We start from the raw sequence: 25,566 nt of genomic DNA on the forward strand, positions 1-25,566 counted from the left end.
CAAGTTCGCAGACATCTACAACAACTTTGATACCCAGACGCAAACAACAGCCGCCGACACCCCAGCGTCAACACCCACCAAACGCACCGACCTCCCGCTCTCCTGGAATAATGACAACGACAAAGAAACCGCCAAAAATCATGAACACCATCCACTCATGTTCACCTTCTGACCCCTGCCCCCACTACATCTTCAACAAGGCTAGCACCATCATCGCACCCCACCTACGAAAGATAATCAACAGCTCCTTCGAGACCTCCACCTTCCCAGAGAGCTGGAAACACCCCGAAATCAACGCCCTCCTTAAGAAACCCACAGCGGACCCAAAGGTCCTCAAGAACTTCAGACCAACTCCCTGCCCCCGTTCAAGGCAAAACTCATCGAGAAGACCGCCAACAGACAACTAACCCTCTTCCTGGAGCAGAACAATGTCCTGGATTCCTCCCAATCCGGCTTCCGCAGTAACCAAAGCACTGAGACCGCCCTCCTCGCCGCCACAGATGACAAGGGCGAGACCGCAGCCCCCATCCTCCTGGACTTCTCGGCTGCTTTCAACACCGTCTGCCACCACACCCTTCGCACACACCTCCACGACACAGGGATTTGAGACTGGATCACTTCCTTCCTCACCGGCAGAACCCAGCGAGTCCGACTCTCCCATACCGATCCGAAGCCACGACAATCACCTGCAGCGTACCCCAAGCATCATCCCTCAGCCCAACCCTCTTTAACATCTACATGACATCGCTCACCAACATCGTCTGACAACACAACCTTAACATCGTCTTGTACGCTGACGATACGCAGCTGATCCTCTCCCTCACTAAAAACCTGCCCATCGCCAAATCCAACCTCCATGTGGGAATGAAGGCCATCGCAGAAAGGATGATGACCAGTCCGCGTGAAACTAAACTCGGACAAGACGGAGGTCCTCATTCTCGGCTCCACCCCCGCCGCATGGGACGACTCTTGGTGGCCGACCATGCTGGGAGCTGCCCCGACACCCACTAACCACACACGCAATCTGGGGTTCATCCTGAACTCAACACTCGCCATGACCCAGCAAGTCAACGCCGTCTCCTCCTCCTGCTTCAACACCCTCCGAATGCTCTGAAAAATCTACAGATGGATCCCCACTGAAAACAGGAGAATGGTCACTCAGGCTCTCGTCAGCAGCAGGCTGGACTACGGCAACTCACTCTATGCAGGAACCTCGACTACACTCTAGAAGAGACTCCAGGGCGTACAGAACGCCTCCGCATCCCTCATCCTCGGACTCCCCCACCACAGCCAAATCACCACCCGCCGACGAGACCTGTAATGGCTCCCGGTCAACAAGAGGATCACTTTCAAACTCCTAACCCACGCACACAAATCACTCCACAACGCCAGACCAGCATACCTCAACAAACGACTGTCCTTCTACACCCCAAACCGACAACTGCGCTCCACCGACCTCGCCCTCGCTACTGTCCCACACATCCACCGAATGACCACCGGTGGCAGATCCTTCTTCCACCTCGCCGCAAAGAAATGGAACACCCTCCCAGCCCATCTACGTAAGACCCAGGACATGATGACCTTCAGGAGATGCCTCAAGACATGGCTGGTGGACCAGTAGCTGCATACACCCACTTAGGGCCTTGAGACCCTCACGGGTGAGTAGCGCGCTCTACAAATGTTTTGATTGATTGATTGAAGTGTAAGATATGTAGATGGACAACATGTGGAGACAAAATGGGAATGTAAAACGTAGAGTGGACATAATGGGAGTAATTGAGACTCTGTGAAGAGTTTCCCCAGGCCTCAGTAACGGTTAATTCACTGTCTCACTATTTCAGAACTGAAACATTTTCAATATTAATTACTAACAACACAATATTTGTTGTCACTCAATTTATCAATCTAAGAACCATGGTCAAAGCCAATAGTCGAGGCTGGTTTTAGATACATATATATCACATAAGTCTAAGCCAATGCCTCCCCTGGCTTTGCAAGTATGCATGGCGCAGAGTGGTGTTATATATCTGGAGGCAATACCAAAAAGCTCAGAATACCACAATTCCAGTCGGGTGGCATGGGATGGGAATCGTAGCATTTCAGTCCACATGTCTAAGCCACACCATAATTACACATTTTTCGATTCCACTTAAATGACTGACATGGCATGTACACCCAATTTATAGCATGCAGTAGCCGGCAGCGGCTTGTAATCAGTGAGTTAAACATACCGAATAAAATGTAATTTAATAATTAATCAATCTTCTCACTGATCACTTTCTCTCTACTTTCCCCCTCCCTCCCTCCATCTCTTTTTTCTTTCTTGAAAACTCCCCGTTCTTGCTGCAATTAGCCAATATGAGCTGGAGAAAAAGACAGACACACCAGGAGCCATTCTGGACTTTCAAAACTGGTCATCAAGGTGCACCAGCCCACTGGGAAAATTCCCTGTGAAATAAAGAGCCTGTCCAGCCGTGAAAATATGCACTAACTGATGTAAAATGACGTGTTTTACGTTCAGTGCCATGGGTGAAGTCCACAGTAGGCCAGTAGGCCAGTAGGCATTCCATTTTAAAGTGAGAATCTCGAATGCATAGAAAGTTGCAATCAGATGAAGGAAAACAAAATGAGGCAGTCCAACACGGAAAAAACCAAGAGGGCCATATAATGAGGATGGGCGATTGCAAAGTGCACAGCTAGGCTTCTGCTTTTACGGGATTCCACTTTCTTAAGCGGAGTCATTTCATTCAGAATATTTGTGGCGTATTGCTGGGGCTGCAGACTGCAAGCTTCAAAATATGCTGCTCCCAGGCTATAGAGGGACTGTGGAAGTGCAAGTGTAAGTTTGGAGATGAGTCATCATTGCATTGATGGGTGATTCTTGCTCTTGTGGGGCCTTTTTTATGAGGCCGTGCATCACTTTCACGCCGCCGGTACGTCACCAGCAACGTATAAATTGTGCCTTGTTGCACCATATTTACAAAGTGACGCATCTAGGTAGATGCGTCTCTTTGTAAACCCCTGCGCCACATTATAACTGCGCCAGGTATAATATATGAAGGGGGGGCGTATTGACGCAAGAAAGGGTCATGGAAGTGACACATGAAATCTATAAGACTGACGCAGGCCCTTTCACATGGGGCTTTCCCCATGTGAAAGGACACATTGCTGGAGTTGCGTCACTTTTGTGACACACTCTAGCAATGCGTCACTTTTGCGCCATACAGATACGTCAGAAATACTGATGTATCTGTAACTTCTTGCGACATGATGCATCACACAGTAAATGTGATGCATCAATCATGTCGCAAGGAGGGCGCACAGAGAAGGGACGCATCGCTGCTTTCACGCAGGGATGCGTCACTTTACATAAATGAGGCCCGTGGATTGCAGAAAATGCTGAGGGTCTCTTTCCTGATCCTAAATTTTGCTGATGAAAAAACCCACAAAAATGACCATGGGCCAGTTTTCACCAACGTTTTTATGTATACATTATCTAGGTAACACAGACAGTACAGCTCTGAAAAAAGGCAGCTGGTTTTTCTGCCCTTCACAAGCTGTATTGTTCACCCCGCCACAAGATCAAACTGGAAGCCAAGGGCCTCCGACACGCAACATCAAATATTTCAACAAGTTGATCTCCGACTATGACTGACACTCTGGCCCCCAAGAAATTCAGACACACAGCAAATACTAGAACACAAGCCAGCAGGTAGCTGTAGAATGACCATGCTACACAGCAAACAGCTGGAATTGAAATAGAGCATGAGCCAAGAGCCAAGAGGAAATAGAAAAAAAGTCACCCACAGAAGGTACCACCAGCTAATCCAAGAAAATAAGAGGAAGGCCCTAGTCGAACGACTAAATGCCAGCTCCAACGGCAGCAAAGAAATCTTCACATTTGTAATGGATTTTGCCACACCAACGGCTGCCGCCAGCAACTTCAGCCTAATCCAATATCTGTGTCACAACCTTTCAAATTTATTTTGCAGCAAGATCACAACCATATACAGCAACTTCACCCTGCAACCTTACTGCCTCTCACCAGACGTCTCCAAGTGGTGAACAAATACAACATAATCACTCAATGGGACACCATCAGCACAGAGGAAACCACAGAAATCATGAAGATCATACACTCCAGTGCCCTGCAGAACTCTGCCTCCATCACGCCTTTGACAAAGGAATGATGCCTATCAGCGAGGCCATCATCCCCATCCTGAGCACCCCCATCAATGCAGCCACCTTTCCGGAACCAGGTAATTGTCAACGCAGCTGTCAACAGCAGTGCCAGACTGGCTGTAGTGGCCACCTGGCTTTTTCCTGGTGGGCTTTAAGGGTGGGGGACGGTTTTTGGAGTGGTGGGGGATATTTTCGTTACTGGGGGCTGGTTTTGCCTTCTAAAGAAACCCATGGCCAACCCAACCAAACTTAGCCAACTATCGAACGATATCCCTCTGTTCTTACCCAGCCAGGGTCTTGGAAAAAGTCATTAACAAACACTTCTGACCAATCACCAGCTCTCTACGACACACTATCGGGATTTAGACCCACCCACTGCACAGAAACTACCCACATACCTGCAATGGATGATATCCGGATGATCCTCCACAGGGGAGAAGATGCACCCCTCATACTCCTAAACCTATCTGTAGCCTTTGACACCATCTACCATCCCATTTTGATTCAATAAACTCAAGAAGCAGGCATCCACAGAACTGCTCCTTCTCACGGGAAGACTCCAAACCGTCAACATGCCCATTACTCCTTTGCAGTACAGGAACTTAGTTGCGGAGCCCCATACGGATCCTCTATCAGCTCAACATGATTACACCTGCCAACGACATCCAGCCTTATAATGTAGACATCCTCACACTGACGATACACAGCTGATACTATCTTTCTTGTACAAAACACCCAACACTAGGAACAAGTTTACCACATGCATGACTGAAGCGGTCACTTGGATGAAATTCAACTGCCTCAACCTGAACTCTGACAAGACCTAAGTAAAGTTTTTCGGGAATGACCCCTCTCCATGGGACTCAACCTAATGGTCTACAGACCTTGCACCCAAACCCTGCTCACAACCACGAAATCTCATAATCATCATAAGCAACAAACTGGACATGGCTGCTCAAGTCAACGCATTAGCCTGGTCCTGCTCCAACATCCTAAGGATGCTCAAGAAAACCTTCAAGCGGCTACCAGACAACACCAGAAAACTATTACTCATCACAAGCAACCTAGACTATGAGAACACCCTGTATGCAGGGATAACCAACCAGCTCACAAGAAGACTGAAGACCGTCCATAACGCAGCAGCCAGACTAGTCCTTAATCTCCTACACCAAGCAGCCATCACACCAGTCATTAGGGAACTTCACAGGCTCCCGCTACACAAGCGTGCCCACTTCAAATTCCACACTCACACTTATAAAGCACTCCACAACACAGACCCTGCTTACCTGAACACTGGCTACATAGCGCCTGGATACCCTTACTGGTGATGAGAGTGCTATAGAAACTCAGATAACATAACATGGTCCAGCACTAGCCTGTCGGCCAATGAAAGGGCGGCCATTATTAACTCATAGTAGAGAAGTGTGGCTCAATGGTTAGAGCGGCAGACCCTGATGCAGTAGTCTGGCCGGGACCAGGGTTAAATTCCCGCCTTGGAGGGTCTCGGGCTCAATTTCCTCGGACCTGATAATTCTCGCCTCGGTGCCTATTCTAATCATGAGTCCCACTCTGCACCTCTGGGCAATAGCTTGCTTAATCTCTACAACGGCCCCAACAGCGCTGAGGATGCCTGACTTCACCTTGGGGGTGCCCAGGAGTGGGCTCCTCACAGGGAAAGGCCAGGAAGGGTTCCTCGGCGGTATTCGTACAAGCGCAGAGATGCCTACAGGTAGTCGTGCGCTATACAAGTGCGTAATCATTTCATAACGGTGTGGGATGGGGTCAGTGAGATTTACTTACCTTATTCCACTCTTTGACAAGTTTGGAAAGGGTAGTGTGAAGCGTAATTGATTAGCAGTCAGCCCTGAGCACTTCAGGGCTTAAACCTATGGTGTTGAAAGCTGACTCTATGGTTGACAATACCCCCCTCATTGGGGGCTGATTCTCTTAAGGCTTTGCCAGGTTGATGATGTCACTGCACGCAAGGCTGTTGGATATTCATCCCGTCAACACTTGGCAGCAGAGCAACTGTGCATTAGTGCATGTGAAGCGCCTAGATGCCTGACTTTGTGTACAAAAAATGTTTCCCTTACAGATCAATTCAGCCTTCATTTATGTCTTTGATTTATAAAAATTTTCACTGCTTGCTTTCAGAGCACAGTAGACTTGTGAGATATAGACTATAACTCATATCATCGCCAGACACATTATCAACCAAATATGGAAATTTCCTCTCTTTGTGCAGAATGTATTAATTATTATCTGCCTGACTTCATCATGATGAGTGCCTGTCAGGGTGACAGACAGACACTCATCGTGATTGGGGAGGCAGAGCCCCTACGCCCGCACTGATGAGCCCCCCCCCTGAATTATTGAACGTACATTTTGCTGAGGTTAATTTGCAAGCCTGTCTTTCTAGGATTTTGACCAGTTTATTGTGCTAACAAAATGTTGGCCCAAGTTTTATAAAATCATAAGCAGTCCCATCATCAACTGTTTAAGACAAACTGTTCCACTGGTGAAATAGCCGTTGCTGAAGGAAGAAAAAAAAAGATTTGTTTAGGCCAACAGAGAGGGAGACACTGATCTGTGCCAGGCTTGCATTCCAGACAGTGGCACTTCTTTCTAAAACCAATAAATTTAGACAGTGATTTAGTAGGTCTAATTCTATTGAAGAAAACCTAATTCCAAGAAATGAGAAAATGAAAGATGCAGGGAGCCCTATAAATAAAATTAGATAACTTAATAGGCATGACATTTTCACGTAATATTTTGAAACAATTTAATTGTTTACAGCAATACAAGGTCTTGTGTAACCTGGATAGTAAGTGAATTCAAAATCTGACTCCACCTTCCTGCGCCCAACTACCTCTTGAAAGTATCTGTGAGAGTTGCCGTATTCACTTCAGGCATGTAAAAGGTGGTCTCTGCACAGTTGTTCTGCAGTGTGACTGATGTGCATTGTAAACATCAGGGCTCATACAGTCAGATCAAGTGCTGCAGCATGCCAAGAGCTAAGAAAACTAATGGCTGTGGGCCTGAAACATTATTACATTAATCTACAAACACACCTTATAAGTAGGCCTGGGAGACAAATTTTTGCCGCCCGCCTAATTTGCGTAATTTTGCGTTCCGCGGGGGAACGCGTAATTGCCAAAAATTCTGCGTTCGGCAGCTTTGCGGAATTTTTTGCTTGTTCGCATTCTCAAAATACGTGCTCACTAGATGTTTCTCCCTGAGCCCGCAAACAGCCATCGCGAACAGGAAAAAAGCATCGCAAACAAGCAATTCCGCGTGTTCGCGGAATATCTGCGTGTTCGTGGAGATTTTTTACCATTTCGCGGAACTTTGCGTAGCGCGACTACGCAAATTACGCCCACCCCTACTTATAAGTATAAAAAGGAAACTATCCAAGGTGAGTCCAGCCACACATTTGCATTTATCAATTGCACGGAATAGAAGTTGAAATTTCAAAGCTACACAAAACTAACAACAAAAAATACTAAACGTATTTAAAGACATACATATACAATAAATACTAACACACGGTGAAACCTATTATCCTACAGGGACCATATGATCAACATCAGAAAAATCACTATTTCCTATGGCCAAAAGCAGGTGCAGGTCAGAGAGAAACTTGAAAAGTTATCCTACTTCACAGGCAACTTTAAATGACCTCCATAAATGACCCCAAAATGCAATACTCTGCTGAGAAAGAAACAGAGAATCATCCTTTATCCTGTGGGTTTACGCAGGCGTCATTCAGACACAGCGCTTCAACACTTTGCAGAAGAAGCTTTCAAGATACTCGCAAACCCTAGAGCAACCTGAACAAAACCGGCTGTATGATACAGTGCCAACCTACAACTAAAACATCACAGATTGAAGAGAGTCCTCCCCAGTACCTTAATTATTGTTACTGATGAAGCAAAGCTTCGCATATTTTGCGACTTGCTGTATTCATGAACCTCGTTTATGTGTAACAAGGTAATATTTGTATGTCTTACTAACGTTTATATTTAGTTTAAGCAAAGTTTATGAAGCTTGCCTATGTGTATTCCTAATGCATTTAATCCATGTCCGTAAAATTATGGCCGCTGTTTGTATTTTAGAAACTGCGCATGCGTCAGTCACACTCACGTGTCCTGACGTGTCTGCAGAGTTGGAGGGAAATTTATGCGCATGCGTAATACATAGCTTTGCCAGTAACGTGGTACTGCTCGTGCCACTGCTCTTGTGCCTGTTATATGTAGCTAACATTTAAGACTGCATAAGTATATTTTATAGTGATAAGTTGAAAGTACAAAACCAAATGATGTGTTTTCATAATGTTATTTTTATGTATTAATTTGTTTTCGCTTGCTTTTCATGTACCGCGGGAAATGGGGGTCTGTCTATACCGAAAGCCATCTTGGAGGTCCCTTCTGCGCATGTGCGACTTTTCGGGGACCTGACAACCTTGGCTGATGGAACTTAGCCAGCTGGCAGTGATGGGCAAGATGCTCCTGAGAACTGACCTGCAAACTCGGCTGAGCGGAGTCACATGTCCCTGTTCAGCTACATTGTACAATTGTCATTGTATTTCTTTGCAGTTTCTCATGGGAACCCCAATCTCGCTAGGCGGTACCCAGATATGTAAATTAAGCATCCAAATAGTGTGTTATGATTGGTGTGTTACCCAAAGCCTACCTTAGGACCAATCCAAATTGAGGGATTCTGACACTTTGCAACATTGGGGGGTGGTACACCGTCCCCAAACTGTATATCTACCCTGGGTTCACCTAGGGAAGTTGTCCGACTTGTCTGGTTTAGCTGACCTGTCACTGACCCATCGTACTCAATAGGTGACTGAAGATACAGAGCGCTGCGGAGCACGTTGTTCGAAATTGACCATAGACTAAGGTTCTACTGAACCTTAAAGTGCTGGCGAAGCACTTTGCTGGGAGTTCGCTGACCCAATCGGGGTCTTGATCGATAGCTGCAGAGAGGGTGGAGCGCAGGCGTTGCTTCCAAACTGCGGGTGCGGTCCTGTCCTGAGCGGTCCTGTCCTGAGGGTTTGCTGTCCTGTCCTGAGGGTTTGCTGTCCTGTCCTGAGGTCCTGTCCTGATTCCTAATCTGAGGGTATCCTGTCCTGTCCTGGGTGTCCATTCTGCACCTGTTGTCCTTTGAGGGGTATCCTTCCTTGAGGGTTTCCTGTCCTTAACTGACCCGTGGCCAGGGTTTGGTTTTCACACCAGTCTAGGTAAATATTGCTCTAAGTTCTTTAAACTTGCACCTTTCTATTTTTCTGTCTTTGCTTTAATAAAGACACACCTTTGCACATGTTGATTTTTCCATGCTTTTGCCGCAAACTATTGAATCATAAAGTCAAGTGCATATATTCTTAAATTGTTCCTATGCTATCCTACCTTTTGGAAATCATATTTTGCATTGCAGTTTGTCATTTTCTGATATGGTCTAGAACGGCCTTACTTAAACTGTCTGAAAACTCCTTGCCTTGAATGCATAGCATTTTTCTTTATCTCATAATTGCATTTAAATGATTACCCTGACTTTATTTCTCTATAGTTATGTTCTTTTCATTATCTTGGTTATTGACTGCCTTATTCTTGTAAGTTTAATGCTTGACGAAAACGAATTTTAGATAAACATTTTAAAACTTCCAGTTGTCCGTGGTCATTTACAACAGTATTGAATGTCATTTGAATTTGCATTGCTGCCTTTCCTTTTACAGCTAGGCTCCTGATCTGTTGAAGTCATAGGTACCCGTGTCGGTGGATGGTAAGTCGGGTACTCTGAGTAAGAACAGTAGGGAACACACACACAATTGGTAGCAGCCCGTGAAGTCGCCCTGTCAATGAATAGTGTGAATTGAAAGTATATGGGCCCTGAAGCCGGAAACGGCGGAATCATTGGCTGGGTGACCTCGCGCGCTCTATCAGTTTTCTGGTAGCAGAGGATGGTTAGGGACTAGCTAAAGGTTAGGTAGGACTAGTTAGACTAGTTAAGTCGGTAGCTGCTAGTACATTAATGCTGCTATAAGAGCGGCTGTTCCGAGGGGACCGATCACTCTCTTGTGAATACGCTGCTGAAATCAATGAATTGTTTTTTCATTATTATTCTTGTTCTTATATTGTTATATGTATTAATCCATGCATTTGTAAACCGTCTCGTATTGTGTTGTCCGAACTCCCCGGGGAATTGAAAGGGCAAGTGGTGAATAGAATCCATTGTCCTGAGGTCACAGGCTTAAGGAAAGTTAGGTGCAGGTTAGGATAACCGGGAAGCACTAACTAGGGTTTTCTGAATACATGTGTGAATAAATGTCAGTAACGAGGTTCATTGGCAAAATTCCCATAGTGGCGTAACCTAGTAAGGGTCACATCGGAAAAGTAGCAGGTTCCTCGGAGCTAGAGTGAAAGGAGAGGGGTCCGCTGGGAAACCTTAGACTCGGATATATCCCGAAGAAGTGGATGAGTTTAGGGGAATAACAGGTTCACCGATGCTGGAGTGAAGGGTAGACGGAAGAGATCTACCCGCAGCGCGTGAAAAGTAAATGGAAGTAGTTTACTTGCAGTAAAACAAAGCTATCCTGTCTAGACACTTGAGCACTGTGGCGAATGTGTATTTGTTGTAAAATAACCAAGCACTGAGCACTTTAAAAGGAAAGAAAGTTTCCGTTACCTTGTGAAGGGAGGGAGTCAGTCGCGAAGCGCCTCTGACGTCACTCCGTGCCGCGCTGGGATTGGTAGAAGCAGCGGGCGGGTAGCGGGGCTGGAATTGTGAAGGAGGGGTGAAGCGCCGGAGCGTGAGAACAGTCTCACGAAGGGGCCGCGCACCCATTGGCCGAAAATATTTGAACGCGTACACCTCATTGGTCGCACGGAATTGCAAGACGCGTTCTGATTGGAGGTGACTTTGTAAACAGAGTTAAGTGTAGAAATTGTATGTGGCACTCGTATTGTCCAGAGACTAGACCCGATCCAAGAAACCAAGGGTTTGAAAGGGATCAGTGGAAAGCTAATAGATACGATATTATGTACGGAGCAAAAAGAAAAATGTCCCTTGCAAGTAGGGTAAAGAATTACTTCAAAACGGACAAACCGATTAAATCTAGAGAGGGCGTTACTATCCCGCCACCGAATACTCCCGCCTCATTCATGATGTTTGACCGAGGGTACAACACCTGTGTGTGGTTGGAGAATTGGGTAAAGTACACAAAAGATGACGGAATATTGGCTTTTCCGTTAGACGGTACTTTCAATGGTAGGATTTTATTCAATTTGAGAACCCGCATGAATGAATTACATCCCAGACCGAGACTAACGCAGTATGAGGCATTAGAGGAATGGGAGATTGAGGCTTTTGAAAGAGAGAAACCACAAATGGACAAAGGTCTGACCAAGTGGTTTCCAAGGCTGAAACAAGAGACCAGGGATAAGAGGATGAAACAGTGGAGGCAGAGCATGATTGTTGAGGGTCTGTTTCCCATGATGCCAGCAGGTAACCCTCCTGTGGGAGAGAAAAGGACAGAAAAGAGCAAGCATTGAGGGGCCCTTGGGGAGTCAGACGATGAATTGTTAGATGACATCTTTACGAGAAGTCCGCCCCCTTATAATGAGGGAGCCCGACCTTCCAGTGCAGGAGAGAATCCCCAGCGTCCATCTATTAAGGAGGAGGACAGATCCCTGTGTAGGGGGGGAGGTGGCCAGGTGTTGCCCTATTTTGAGAACCCCGGACCCGCAGAGGTACGCGATATATATCCTAGAATGCCCGTGAGCTCAGAGGAAAAATATTCCCGTGAAAGAACATTTTTTCCCAGACCTCTGTATGAAAACGAAGAAAAACCAGTAAGTTCAGGAGTACCCTTTTTGCAGCCTCCATATGGGGAAGAGCGTCGGTCATTTGGCACAGGAACTTTGTTCCCAAAACCAAATTATGGTGGGGGACCAAGTGAAACGCATCCTACTGCCCCGAGTCTTACCCCTCACCTGACCCCACAGATGATACCTGACCGGACATTAGGAAGAGTACTAGATGAAAGGGAGCAAGAGGCCCTAGCTAGACAGAGGACAGAAATAATTCAGAAAATCTCCCAGTTAAATACCAGTCCTGAGGCTTTGACTATTCCGGTAACGATCGGACCAGTAGTCCCGTTGTATGGGAATAGTCAAGGAAGTTCGAACCCTCCAGTTATGAACCCGATAATGGCCCCGCCAAGGCAAGAGCCCCTACTGATAGACGATCAGTCCAGTGAGTGCGAGTCCGAAGTGGTGTTCTTGGATCTACCAAACAAACAGACCGGAAAGGGAGTGCAGAAAAGGCATAATCCTTTTGATGCGAAAGAAATTAAATTAGAATCAGCAACAGGGACTAGGAGTGTTTCCTTGGTAACGCCAGAAGAGATTGAAAATTGGAGTCGTGATTTAGAAAAACAGGCTCCGCAAACGAAACCTTTAGACCTCTATAAGCTGAGGGTAGAAATAGAGGAATTGATGGCAGGAAATGTGGGGTTAGACAGATTAAACACCTATTCTGAAGAAGAATTGCTGTTTATGTGTAAAAGCCTTACCAGAAGTACCAGGGTGCTCCACGAAAAGCTGACAGACACCGCAGCTAGTATGGGGGTAGATATTTCAAGATCCAAGCCCTTACAAAAGCCTTACAGAGCTGAATTCTCAGACAAGGATTTAGAGAACCTGAATGTATCAGGGAAGAAGGTGCAGATTAAAGAGTTGCTTGCAGTTTTGCAAAAATGGGGAGATGTGGAAAGGTGGAGAAGCAGGTGGGCAAGAAAGAAAGATGAGGCTCGATCCAGACAAGCTACCCCTGAGTTCCCTTTAAGAGAAGTAGACAAGCCTGAAACATTATGCCCCATGCGTGAAGTGCCAGGTGGGAGGTATGTGCACATTCCATGGTCCAGACAGGATATTGTGTCCTTTACTAACGATTTTCCGAAACTGCGCGAGAAGCCGGTTGAATGGTACCGGCAAGTGGAAAGGTTCGTAAAGGTGCAAAAATGCCTGTGGAAAGACCTGGATGGGTTTTTCGATATTGTGGTCCCTGTCGATCTATGGACCGAGTGTAAAATAGGCATAGGCTGGCCTAGTGAGGAGTACCCGAGGGACTCCGCCACAGGGGAGCCGTCAATTGAAGTGATGAAAAAATATGAACAAGTGATTCAGCATTTGAAAAATAAGGTACCAGCAAAGGAAACTGATTGGACCAGGATAGATAGAACAACGCAGGAAAGAGAGGAGACAGTGCACTCCTATTATGAAAGGCTGTTGCAGGTGTTTAAAACATACAGTGGTATAGATAACATCGAAATGAAGGATATGACGCATTTCATTTACAGGTTTGTAAACGGTTTAAGGCCTGAAATTTGTCAGTGGATAAAAGATAATAAAATCTGTTGGCATACCAAAAAGGTAGACGAGGTCCTGCGGTACGCAAAGTACTGCGAGGACGAAATGGCAGAAAAGAAAAAGGCTCTCAAGGAGAAAGTGATGTGGGCTCAGGTGAAGCTCGCAGAACAGCAGGAAAAGCAGTTGAGTACAATGGTCAAAAATGCTAAGAACGAAGGTCCTGGGGGTGGGGGAGGAAGTAAGCCCCGGCCAAGAATGAGCAGGGAGGAGGCTATGAAGAAATTTCCCTGCCATCAGTGCGGCGAAATTGGACACTGGCGTAACGAGTGTCCTTACTTGCCCGATGATAACCCCAAAACACCTGATTTAACTCCACAGACGCAGAAAGAAAGACCAAGAAAGACTCAACCACAGGTAAAGACAGTGCAGGTGCCTCGCGCACCAAAGCAGGTATACAAGGGAAAACAAGCAGAGGGAGATGAGATAGAAGTCTGGGAAAGCAATGAGAACAGAAATGCAGCAACTTCGCAGTATCTATTAAATGATACCTTCCTTTGTGATGACCAGTACTGACGGGGCCTGAGAGGGGAGGACGAGGAGTGCGTACTTGGCGCCTCCTTGCCGATAGACCAGTCTGGACCTTACATTGAAGGAAAGGTTGACGGGAATGATGTCACCTTTCTGTTGGACACTGGCGCTACCCGTTCTACTGTGAGAACAGTGGACGTTCCAAACCTACCCCTCTCGGGAGAAGCCATCCAAGTAGTGGGTGTATCTAATCAACTAATTAGTACTCCTGTTACCAAGCCCATGGAAATATCAATCGGAAACTTTAAGGAAATGCATAGATTTGTCGTTTGCGACACCAGTCCAGTGAACTTGCTGGGACGTGATTTGCTGTGCAAAATGAACTGTACCATCTTTTGCACACCAAAGGGTGTTGAAATTCAGACCCCAGATGAAGACGGCATTTATAAATTAATGTTAATCAGACCTGACTCAGAAATTAAACGAATGACCATGCAAGATTTGCCCAAAGAACTCCAAGAAGCAGTGAAGCCAGAGGTATGGGACTTTACTGGGAAAGATGTAGGGTTAATGAAAAACGTGGACCCCATCCAGATAGCCATCAAGGACCATGCAGTATACCCCAATACTAAACCCTACAGAATGAATGCAGAAGTGAAAGCTGGTGTTACTCTGGAAATACAGAAATTACTAGAAGGAAACATCATACAGGAAGTAATGAGTAGCCCATGTAACTCCCCGATTATGGGCATTAAAAAGCCTAGTGGCAAGTACAGCGTAGTGCAGGATCTACGAAAAATCAACAAGATAGTAGTCCCCTGCTGCCCTATTGTCCCGAATCCAGCAGTGATTCTGTATCAGATTCCCTGGGATGCTGAGTGGTTTACAGTGATAGACCTGTGTCATGCATTCTTTTCCATTCCCTTGCATCCAGATAGCAAATTTCTTTTCTCATTTGCCTTCAATGGTCACGTGTATTGCTGGAACAGGGTCCCTCAAGGGTACACAGAGAGCCCCTCTATCTTTAATCAGATCTTGAAAAAATGTTTGGAAACTTTGGTCTTACCTGGAAACTCTGTCTTAGTGCAATACATAGACAACCTCTTGGTGGCGTCTAAAAGTCATAAGGATTGTGTGATTGACACCATTGCCTTACTGAATCACCTGTGTGAGAAGGGACATAAAGTGGCCCCTGACAAATTGCAGTTCTGTGCAAAATCAGTGAAATATCTGGGGCACCAGATAGAGAAAGGGGTCAGGAAAGTGACGTCAGAAAGAGTGAGAATAATACAAAAGATGCAGTTACCCCGTACTCAGAAAGAGATTAGAATGTTCCTGGGTGTGATAGGATACTGCAGGCAGTGGATTCTGGGATTTGCAGTCCTAGCTAGGCCCTTGATAAAAATGACCAAGAGAGGAACTCCAGATGTTGTAGAATGGGATGATGAAAGCTTAACAGCCTTCACGAAACTGCGAGATTGTCTGTGTACAGCCCCTGCATTGGGAATGCCAGACTATTCCAAAGAATTTGCCCTGTTCTGTGACACTCGTGATAATTGTGCATTGTCGGTCCTGACACAAGATCATGGCACAACGAGAAGGCCTGTGGCATATTTCTCTGCCACCCTGGATCCAGTGGCTGCTGGATTACCAGGTTGTCTGAAAGCAGTAGCTGCTACCTGCGCAAGTTTAGAGCAGAGTGAGTCCATTGTCATGGGACATCAGGTAACTGTGTATGTCCCACATGGAGTGGTAATTTTGTTGACCAGAACAAAAACTCAGTATCTCACCCCTAGTCGGCTGACTAAATATGAGAGGATTCTTGTGGGTGCTGCAAATATAAACATTGTTAGGTGCAGTATTCTGAACCCAGCCACCTTACTTCCCGACCCAAAGGATATGGAAGGGGGGGTGGATGATGAACATGATTGCATAGACTTAACAGAATTCAATACTAAGCCACGCCCAGACATAAAAGAAACGCCATTGCCTGAGCATGACAAAGAATTATTTGTAGATGGTTCATGTCTAAGGCATGAACAAGGAGGCCTGAGTGCTGCCTATGCGGTAGTCTCCTTAGAGAAAATTGAGGAAGCAGGTTACCTATATCATATAAAGTCTGCACAAGTAGCCGAATTGATTGCTATGATAAAAGCTTGCCAAATTGGGAAGAACCTGCGCATAACAGTGTATACTGACAGTCAGTACTGTTATGGGGTTGTGCATGACTTCGGCCAGTTGTGGCTACAGAGGGAGTTCCTGACTTCATCAGGTACCCCTATTCGAAATGGAAAGGTTGTTCAGGACCTTTTAGAGGCAATCCAGTTACCAAAGGAACTGGCAGTGGTAAAATGTGCTGCTCATAAGAAGAGCATGGACAAGGTATCACTGGGAAACGATTATGCTGATCGAGTGGCCCAATGGTGCGCAAGAGATCGGTATATCGTAAATCCAAAACGAGGGGGGCCAGGAACCAGCTGCCAGCTTCAAGTGTTTGAAGAAGTGCCTACATGGGATGAAGTGAAAGAGTGGCAGCAGGCGGCACCTTGGCAAGAAAGAGAGAAGTGGAAGGACGATGGGTGTAGACCAAGACGTGTGGATGGTGTCATTTTAGGTCCAACTGGTATGCCTGTGTTGCCTAGACACCTACTTAGCACAATGGCGAGGTTGATACATGAAGGATCACACATTGGTAGGGACGCCATGATTCTAGTGTTCCAACAGACTTGGTACAGTAAAAAGTTCAGGAAAGTAGCAGAGTCCCTCTGCCAGAGGTGCCTGTCATGTCAAAAGATGAACCCAGGAAAGAGGACTGTGGTGGAACTGGGAAAAATTGGGAGGTCCGGGGGTCCCTTTGTAAGGATACAGGTTGATTTCATCACCATGCCCCGTTGTGAAGGGAAACGGTATGTCCTTGTCATGGTCTGTTTATTTTCAAAGTGGGTGGAAGCTTTCCCTACTCCCCAAAATGACGCAAAAACAGTAGCTAAGTGTTTATTAAAAGAACTGATACCTAGGTTCGGGGTTCCAGTCACTATTGAATCAGATCAAGGCTCACATTTTCAGAATGCAGTGATCGACGAACTCTGTAAGGCCTTTGGAATTTCACAAAAGCTTCACTGTGCCTACCGTCCAGAGGCTTCTGGAGTAGTGGAACAAATAAATGGAACTATCAAGAACAGACTAGCAAAACTGTGTGATGCAACGAAATTGACCTGGGTGAAGGCCCTGCCCCTGGTCCTGATGGGACTCAGAAGTATTCCTGATCGCAAGACAGGCCTAAGTCCCCATGAAATCATTATGGGAAGAGTGATGAGACAAGCATGGGTGCCAGGAAGCAAACTGTTGAGTATTACTGATGATTTGGTGCTTGAATACTGCAAGAGATTGGGTGACCAAGTGCGTTCTATCTCTCGCCAGATCGGAGAAGACGCCATCCTCAATCCAACGACTCCTCTCCACAAACTGGTCCCGGGGGACTGGGTGAAGATAAAGAAGCATACTCGGAAGAGCTGCCTGGAGCCAAGGTGGGGAGAAAAACGTCAGGTGATTCTGGTTACTACCACAGCAGTCAAGTGTGGAGGGGTTCCGCGTTGGATACACGCCAGCCACACCCAGAAGGTATCACCAGACGAAGTGCCTGAAGCAGAAGGACGTCCCGCAGAGGACGTTGCAGGAGCCAGACCAGAAGTAGCTGACGACGTACAGCCCAGTACCAGTCGAGCTACAGAATCAGCAGACGTTGGCCCAAGAATAGTTGACAACGAACTACCAGGAGCCCAGCCTGCTGAAGGGGTAAAAGAAGCTGAGCCAGAAGTAGCTGAAGACGAGCTGCCAAGCATATGGCCAGAGGAGTGGATTCCCTTGATTGATCTCACCGAAGACCCCATTCGAACAAGTGAACGACTTTGGGAAGATAGAGAGTGGACTAGAGAGGAAAAGCAAGGCACAGGCGAAGAACCTCAGACTCTTGAGATTCACATCAAAACTGAGGAAGGAGAAGGTCAGACAGGGACAGAGCACGTGGTTGATACAGAACAAGTGAATGCTGCAGAGCCGGTGCCCGATACTGAACAAGTGAAGGATCCTGAACAAGAGAGGAATACAGAACAAGTGATTGATACTCCTCCACTGACACCTGATATCGGGAAGGGACAGACTAGACATAGTGTAATAGTTCGAGCAGAAGAAAGTCCAGAGATCGAAGTGCTTGAACAGGATCAGATAGAATTAGAAGAACGTGTTCAGGAAACAGAGTCAGAGACACTTGAAGAGCAAACACACAATTTACCTGAACAAGGCCAGATTAGTACCCAGGCAGAAGAAACAGATGCTAGCCCTGGAATTAGTCAGATAGAAGAAGAAGAAACTGAGACAGAATTGCCAACAGTTAATGAGAACAAAAGGGCAAGAGAAGGGAACGAAGTTCAAGTACTAACAAAAAGACTTAAGAAAAGAAAGCATCTTGAGCCTAGATACATAAAGAAATTGAGACTGAGAATAAAAACAGTAGAAGAAAAACGTGCAGAAGAAAGGAGAAGTGCTCGCATAGCAGAACAACCAGAAGACACTTCCAAAAGAAGGAGTGATCGGATAAAGAGACAAAACAAAAAGTACAAGTCACCTGAATGGACACTTGTGTTAGAAGAACTTGAAGATCTCGATATCACTGACGTAAGCGACGGAGAGCCCGTCCCTGAGTACTCTGACGAAGAGGAAGAAGAGCCACCGTGAATTTGCACAAAGTAAGATACTTGTGTAGAGACACAAAGAGGGGTCGAGAAACTTCTTCTGAAGCCAAAATGACTGATACAAACGTGAATGGTAGACCTAGTCGCAGCGGTTGCAAAACTTGCTGCAAGGTATGTGTCTGTAGTATAGTTGTCCTGATATTACTCTGGATAGGACTAACAATTTTCATTCCCTTTGCTGTAAGCAAAGATACTAATATTGTCCCTACTGAAATTGTAAATACTGACAGTGAGGAGCTGACAACACAGAGTGTAGCCAGACATGAGAGAGCACTGAGACAAACAAAACAAAACTTAGAAGCATCAGATGAGGGAGAACTACATTATCATGGAATTAAAAACAGGACACGCTTAAATGTTTTCGCAAACTTATTAATACACTATGTAGAGACTATGTAGAGACTATGGAAATTGAAGATTGCTATGTCTGCATGAAGCTACCTACTTCTGTAGCTGAAGGCGTGACATACCATCCCTTACCGCTGACATACGGAATCTCCTGTAGCATTTTAGCTAGTTTATTTTACAAAAGAGGACCGTTACAGTACTATTACTCTAATAATGACGTGATCTTTTCTGAGCTTCCTATACGTGGGAACTTGAATCCTGTACATACAAAAAGTGACGTAATACGATACATGGGAGATTATTTCCTGACTATTGGTGACATTGACATAGGTGAAGCACACAGAGATAACTTGACTTTGCATGAGCAGGAAAAGATATTCCTGAACATGGCAGAGAAAAGGAGAATTAAAATACAAAAGAAGGCTAATGACGAAAGTCAGAAAAAGCCAAGGTGGGCAGAGAACATGGAAGGCACCTCAACTGGTGGGGCGGGTCCTGCTCTGTTGCTGGATTTTGAAAAGAAAGGCAAGCTATGCCTTCACCGCGAGAAGACTAGCTATTATAATAACATTTTCATTGGTTCCAGTGAATGCGAACATAATTACAAGGTAATTGGAGGTTGGGGTTTCAAAAATGGGTCAGAGCCTGTGTTTCCTGGAATTTATTATATTTGTGGGGACAAGGCTTATTTAAAATTGCCGGATCACTGGTATGGAAGTTGCTATTTTGGCATTGTCTTCCCGAAAATATACCATGTGAATGGAGTTGCTGGAAGCAGTGAAAATACTAATGGCTTAGTGCGTAGTAAAAGAGAAAGTATAGGTGAGATTATGGGTAGTATTTTCAGTGCACTGATACCTGGAGTGGGAGTGGTTCTGAACACTCACAGAATTTGAAAATTGTCCACTATAGTGGATGTGTTGTCGACTGAGACAGCTCATGGATTTCTGTTGGTCAATACCGAAATGGTTGCGATCAGATCAATGGTTTTGCAGAATCGACTTGCTCTTGATACCTTATTGGCAAAAGAGGGCGGAGTCTGCCGGATGTTGAAGGCGCAACATTGTTGCACTTATATTCCGGACAAAAGTGTGCAGCTCAAAAGATATGTGAGAAACATTACTAATTTGGCAAAGGAACTCAGACCACTCGAGGTTGATAGTGCCTGGAAGAGACTGGTAGATTGTCTCTCAAATGTAGGTCATTGGTTCGCTAGTATAGGTAAAGGCTTATTGTTTAAAGTACTGATGCCAATTGGAATTATAGGTCTCATCCTATTTTTCATATTTGTCTGTTCCAAATGCCGTAAACACACCCGAAAGCATGAGGTGAATACAAGAGGGGTGAAACGAAGTGTGGATGAGCTCGAATTGGAGGAAGTGAATAATCAGATCTATAAAAAGGTGAAGAATTCTCACCCTACCAAAACTGAAAGGGAAAAACTGGAGAAATTGTTGGAAGAGATAGAGTTGTACAAAGTGTGAAAGAAAGTTGGCATCTGGTTCCATTAAAATTTTGTGATGATAGTAAATATCATCAAAGAGGGGATTGATGAAGCAAAGCTTCGCATATTTTGCGACTTGCTGTATTCATGAACCTCGTTTATGTGTAACAAGGTAATATTTGTATGTCTTACTAACGTTTATATTTAGTTTAAGCAAAGTTTATGAAGCTTGCCTATGTGTATTCCTAATGCATTTAATCCATGTCCGTAAAATTATGGCAGCTGTTTGTATTTTAGAAACTGCGCATGCGTCAGTCACACTCACGTGTCCTGACGTGTCTGCAGAGTTGGAGGGAAATTTATGCGCATGCGTAATACATAGCTTTGCCAGTAACGTGGTACTGCTCGTGCCACTGCTCTTGTGCCTGTTATATGTAGCTAACATTTAAGACTGCATAAGTATATTTTATAGTGATAAGTTGAAAGTACAAAACCAAATGATGTGTTTTCATAATGTTATTTTTATGTATTAATTTGTTTTCGCTTGCTTTTCATGTACCGCGGGAAATGGGGGTCTGTCTATACCGAAAGCCATCTTGGAGGTCCCTTCTGCGCATGTGCGACTTTTCGGGGACCTGACAACCTTGGCTGATGGAACTTAGCCAGCTGGCAGTGATGGGCAAGATGCTCCTGAGAACTGACCTGCGAACTCGGCTGAGCGGAGTCACATGTCCCTGTTCAGCTACATTGTACAATTGTCATTGTATTTCTTTGCAGTTTCTCATGGGAACCCCAATCTCGCTAGGCGGTACCCAGATATGTAAATTAAGCATCCAAATAGTGTGTTATGATTGGTGTGTTACCCAAAGCCTTCCTTAGGACCAATCCAAATTGAGGGATTCTGACACTTTGCAACATTGGGGGGTGGTACACCGTCCCCAAACTGTATATCTACCCTGGGTTCACCTAGGGAAGTTGTCCGACTTGTCTGGTTTAGCTGACCTGTCACTGACCCATCGTACTCAATAGGTGACTGAAGATACAGAGCGCTGCGGAGCACTCTGTTCGAAATTGACCATAGACTAAGGTTCTACTGAACCTTAAAGTGCTGGCGAAGCACTTTGCTGGGAGTTCGCTGACCCAATCGGGGTCTTGATCGATAGCTGCAGAGAGGGTGGAGCGCAGGCGTTGCTTCCAAACTGCGGGTGCGGTCCTGTCCTGAGCGGTCCTGTCCTGAGGGTTTGCTGTCCTGTCCTGAGGGTTTGCTGTCCTGTCCTGAGGTCCTGTCCTGATTCCTAATCTGAGGGTATCCTGTCCTGTCCTGGGTGTCCATTCTGCACCTGTTGTCCTTTGAGGGGTATCCTTCCTTGAGGGTTTCCTGTCCTTAACTGACCCGTGGCCAGGGTTTGGTTTTCACACCAGTCTAGGTAAATATTGCTCTAAGTTCTTTAAACTTGCACCTTTCTATTTTTCTGTCTATGCTTTAATAAAGACACACCTTTGCACATGTTGATTTTTCCATGCTTTTGCCGCAAACTATTGAATCATAAAGTCAAGTGCATATATTCTTAAATTGTTCCTATGCTATCCTACCTTTTGGAAATCATATTTTGCATTGCAGTTTGTCATTTTCTGATATGGTCTAGAACGGCCTTACTTAAACTGTCTGAAAACTCCTTGCCTTGAATGCATAGCATTTTTCTTTATCTCATAATTGCATTTAAATGATTACCCTGACTTTATTTCTCTATAGTTATGTTCTTTTCATTATCTTGGTTATTGACTGCCTTATTCTTGTAAGTTTAATGCTTGACGAAAACGAACTTTAGATAAACATTTTAAAACTTCCAGTTGTCCGTGCTCATTTACAACAGTATTGAATGTCATTTGAATTTGCATTGCTGCCTTTCCTTTTACAGCTAGGCTCCTGATCTGTTGAAGTCATAGGTACCCATGTCGGTGGATGGTAAGTCGGGTACTCTGAGTAAGAACAGTAGGGAACACACACACAATTGGTAGCAGCCCGTGAAGTCGCCCTGTCAATGAATAGTGTGAATTGAAAGTATATGGGCCCTGAAGCCGGAAACGGCGGAATCATTGGCTGGGTGACCTCGCGCGCTCTATCATTACAAGTAAGCTGAACCACCACGAACAAGACAATGAGGGTCCACTGTTGTGTGCACTAGAGGGCTATCCAACCATGTGCTATGATTACATTTCAAAATACGCTCTAGTCCCTACAGGTTCACCGTCACCAACCCCTTGATACCAAATACACAACACATACAGAAGGAGCGTAATGCTATCTCAATTTAAACTGTACAATCAAATTATTTGTCCATTTTCTATTTAGACGTTTTGAGTCCCAAAAATCTTCCAGTCGAGTACTTTGTATTTTCTGTTCTTTATTTGTGGTTTTTCAACATTATCAGCCAACTTTTCATGATTAAATGCACTTAACAGCTGACGCGTTTCGTCCCTAACCAGGACATCAGGGCTGTAAAAGCAAACAAACATAACAAATGATCATCATCAACTTCACCAATGATCTACAAATGAACATCCTCATTGCATACAATATTGTCTAGAAAATAACCAACTGAATCTCCTCTGACTATTTTACAATCTAAACAATATATACATTTGCTTACTTAACATGGACAAAACTGAACAAAGGTAAAACATATGTATTGACTTCATTGGGTATATCTCTCAAAATGTGAATGTTCGAATAATATAGATCCACATTATCCTAAGTGAGCTCCTTGCACTCTTCCAAATATGAATTTAATATACATTCGAAATCCTTATCCTAAATACATAATTAATTTGCTCTTATCGACGCTAAAAATACCACTACCTAAAATATATTGACATTGTCGTCTCACCTCCTGTCACGTCCAAAATCAGGCGAGTTACAGCCTTCCCAAAACTTGTTGAATTCTTTGCTTTGTGAATATTCGAGTCCCCTTGTTAAAGAACCCCTGTCACAATAAGAAGGCAGGAAAAAGACCATTTACTGTTGAAACTCGCCTACAGTCTTATGTGGCTTACCTCTAGCCAGGATTAGAACATTTTCAACCACATCTTTTATATATCCGATCCGATTAATCTTGTCTTCCGCCTGTGTTCTGATATACGATTGCCCTATGTTTTTTATTACAAATCTGTAAAATAACGACATCAAACCAACCATAACTTCAAACCAATAATTCCCTTTAAATAAAGTCTCTTGATTCCACTAATACTGAGTGTCTATATAGCTCACCTCTTAAGTCCTGTTCTCTCTCTCAAATCCTGCCTGAAATGTCCCGAGTCCTCTTCTTATTAAAGCGATCGACATCCAAATCTTATCCTAACTGAAAAAAAGGAAAAACGCACCAAATAATTTAATCTTGTTCCCATTTGTTGGTTCATTATCTAAACCTCCATTATTCCAAAAACACTTTTAATATTAGCTATTAGGGAAGGTGTACCTTCCAGGCACAAAAACAATCCTAGAAATGCCATTCTGTCATTTTCATGCGTGCTGCTTCATGCATACACAGCACCAGACCCAAATACCTCAACAACAGAATCACCCTCCATGTACCAAAAAGAAACCTCAGATCAGCCAACTTCATAGTTACCAATCCAATCCAATCCAAAAATTCTTTATTTCGGTCATTTAGACCATAAAAGAAACAAACACATCACGTTAAAAGCATAAATATTATAAAAACACATTACATACGATTAATTCCCATTTTAGTAAAGCCACAGATGAGGGTTAAAAAACAGTTCATGACATTGTCCGTATTTTCAATATATTCTTCCTTATGTGCCACATGGGCGTTAAAAATTTAGCAACTGCAAAAACTATATGGGACAGAGTGCTAGTTTTCAATATTCTGTAAGCACACAAGTGACTCCTAAATCCCAAGTTCCTGCATAACGGCACCAACCAGTATTTTCTGGGTCTATTGTATGCTGGGCAGAAAAACAAGAGATGGATGTCATCTTCATCCTGGATGTTGCAGGCTGGACAAATTTTGTCATCCCCCTTTAGCCATTTACAAGTAAAAGTTTTGATCGGCAGTGTGCCTAGCCTCCATTGTATAAAAAGTTTTCGTGAAAAAATGGGAAAAATAATATCCATAAAACCCTCAAATTTATATGAATCTTTGGATTCCAAAAATCGCTCGGTTAGAATACCATTGTTGGCCGCAGAAACCAAAAGTGCTAGCCTTTCCTCCTTGTAGATTTGCACCAGTTTTTTTCGGGAAACCCTTTGGCAGCCTTGTGCAGGATCATCCCACAACTCAGATAGATTCAGACGATACAGTTCTTTCTTCACAAAGGTCAACCAAGGGATTCTATCACAGTGGTTCATGTTCAAAACATGAATGAGGTCTTGCCTATAGTGCACAAGTTCACTAGTGGACCAGAGCCTATGCCAGAACCTTAATGGCTTAGACTCAAGATCCTCAGCAATGGAGGGGAGGCCCATGTCTAATCTTAGGGGCAACAGCGGTGTGCCTCGAAGGAGAGCCAAAAGGCGTCTAAGGAAATTGTTCTCCACTCTGGCTAGTTCTTGCCCTGCTTTGTAGCCCCAAAGTTCACTCCCATAGGTTGAGGCTGCCTTTGCTTGGGTTTTATACAGTTCAACAGCCGGGCTGACAGGTTTAAAGGTAGAGGTGTTCACAACCTTTAAAATTGCGCCAGACAATTGGGACTGCTTTAGCCGGGATCTCAGTATCTGGGGATCCCAGGATAGATTTTCGTGTAGAGTTACCCCCAGATACTGGAAAGTTGTTACCCTTTCGAGGCTAGCTAGGCCCAGTGTGGGGTTAGGTCTAGTTTTAGGGGATGGATTAAAGATCATGAACTTGGTCTTTTCCGTATTGATCTCTAGACCATGTTGTCTACAGAAAAGGCCAAATCCATCCAGAACTCGCTGGAT

This window comes from Lissotriton helveticus, chromosome 2_2 (assembly GCF_964261635.1).
Source record: "Lissotriton helveticus chromosome 2_2, aLisHel1.1, whole genome shotgun sequence".
Classification (NCBI taxonomy): domain Eukaryota; kingdom Metazoa; phylum Chordata; class Amphibia; order Caudata; family Salamandridae; genus Lissotriton; species Lissotriton helveticus.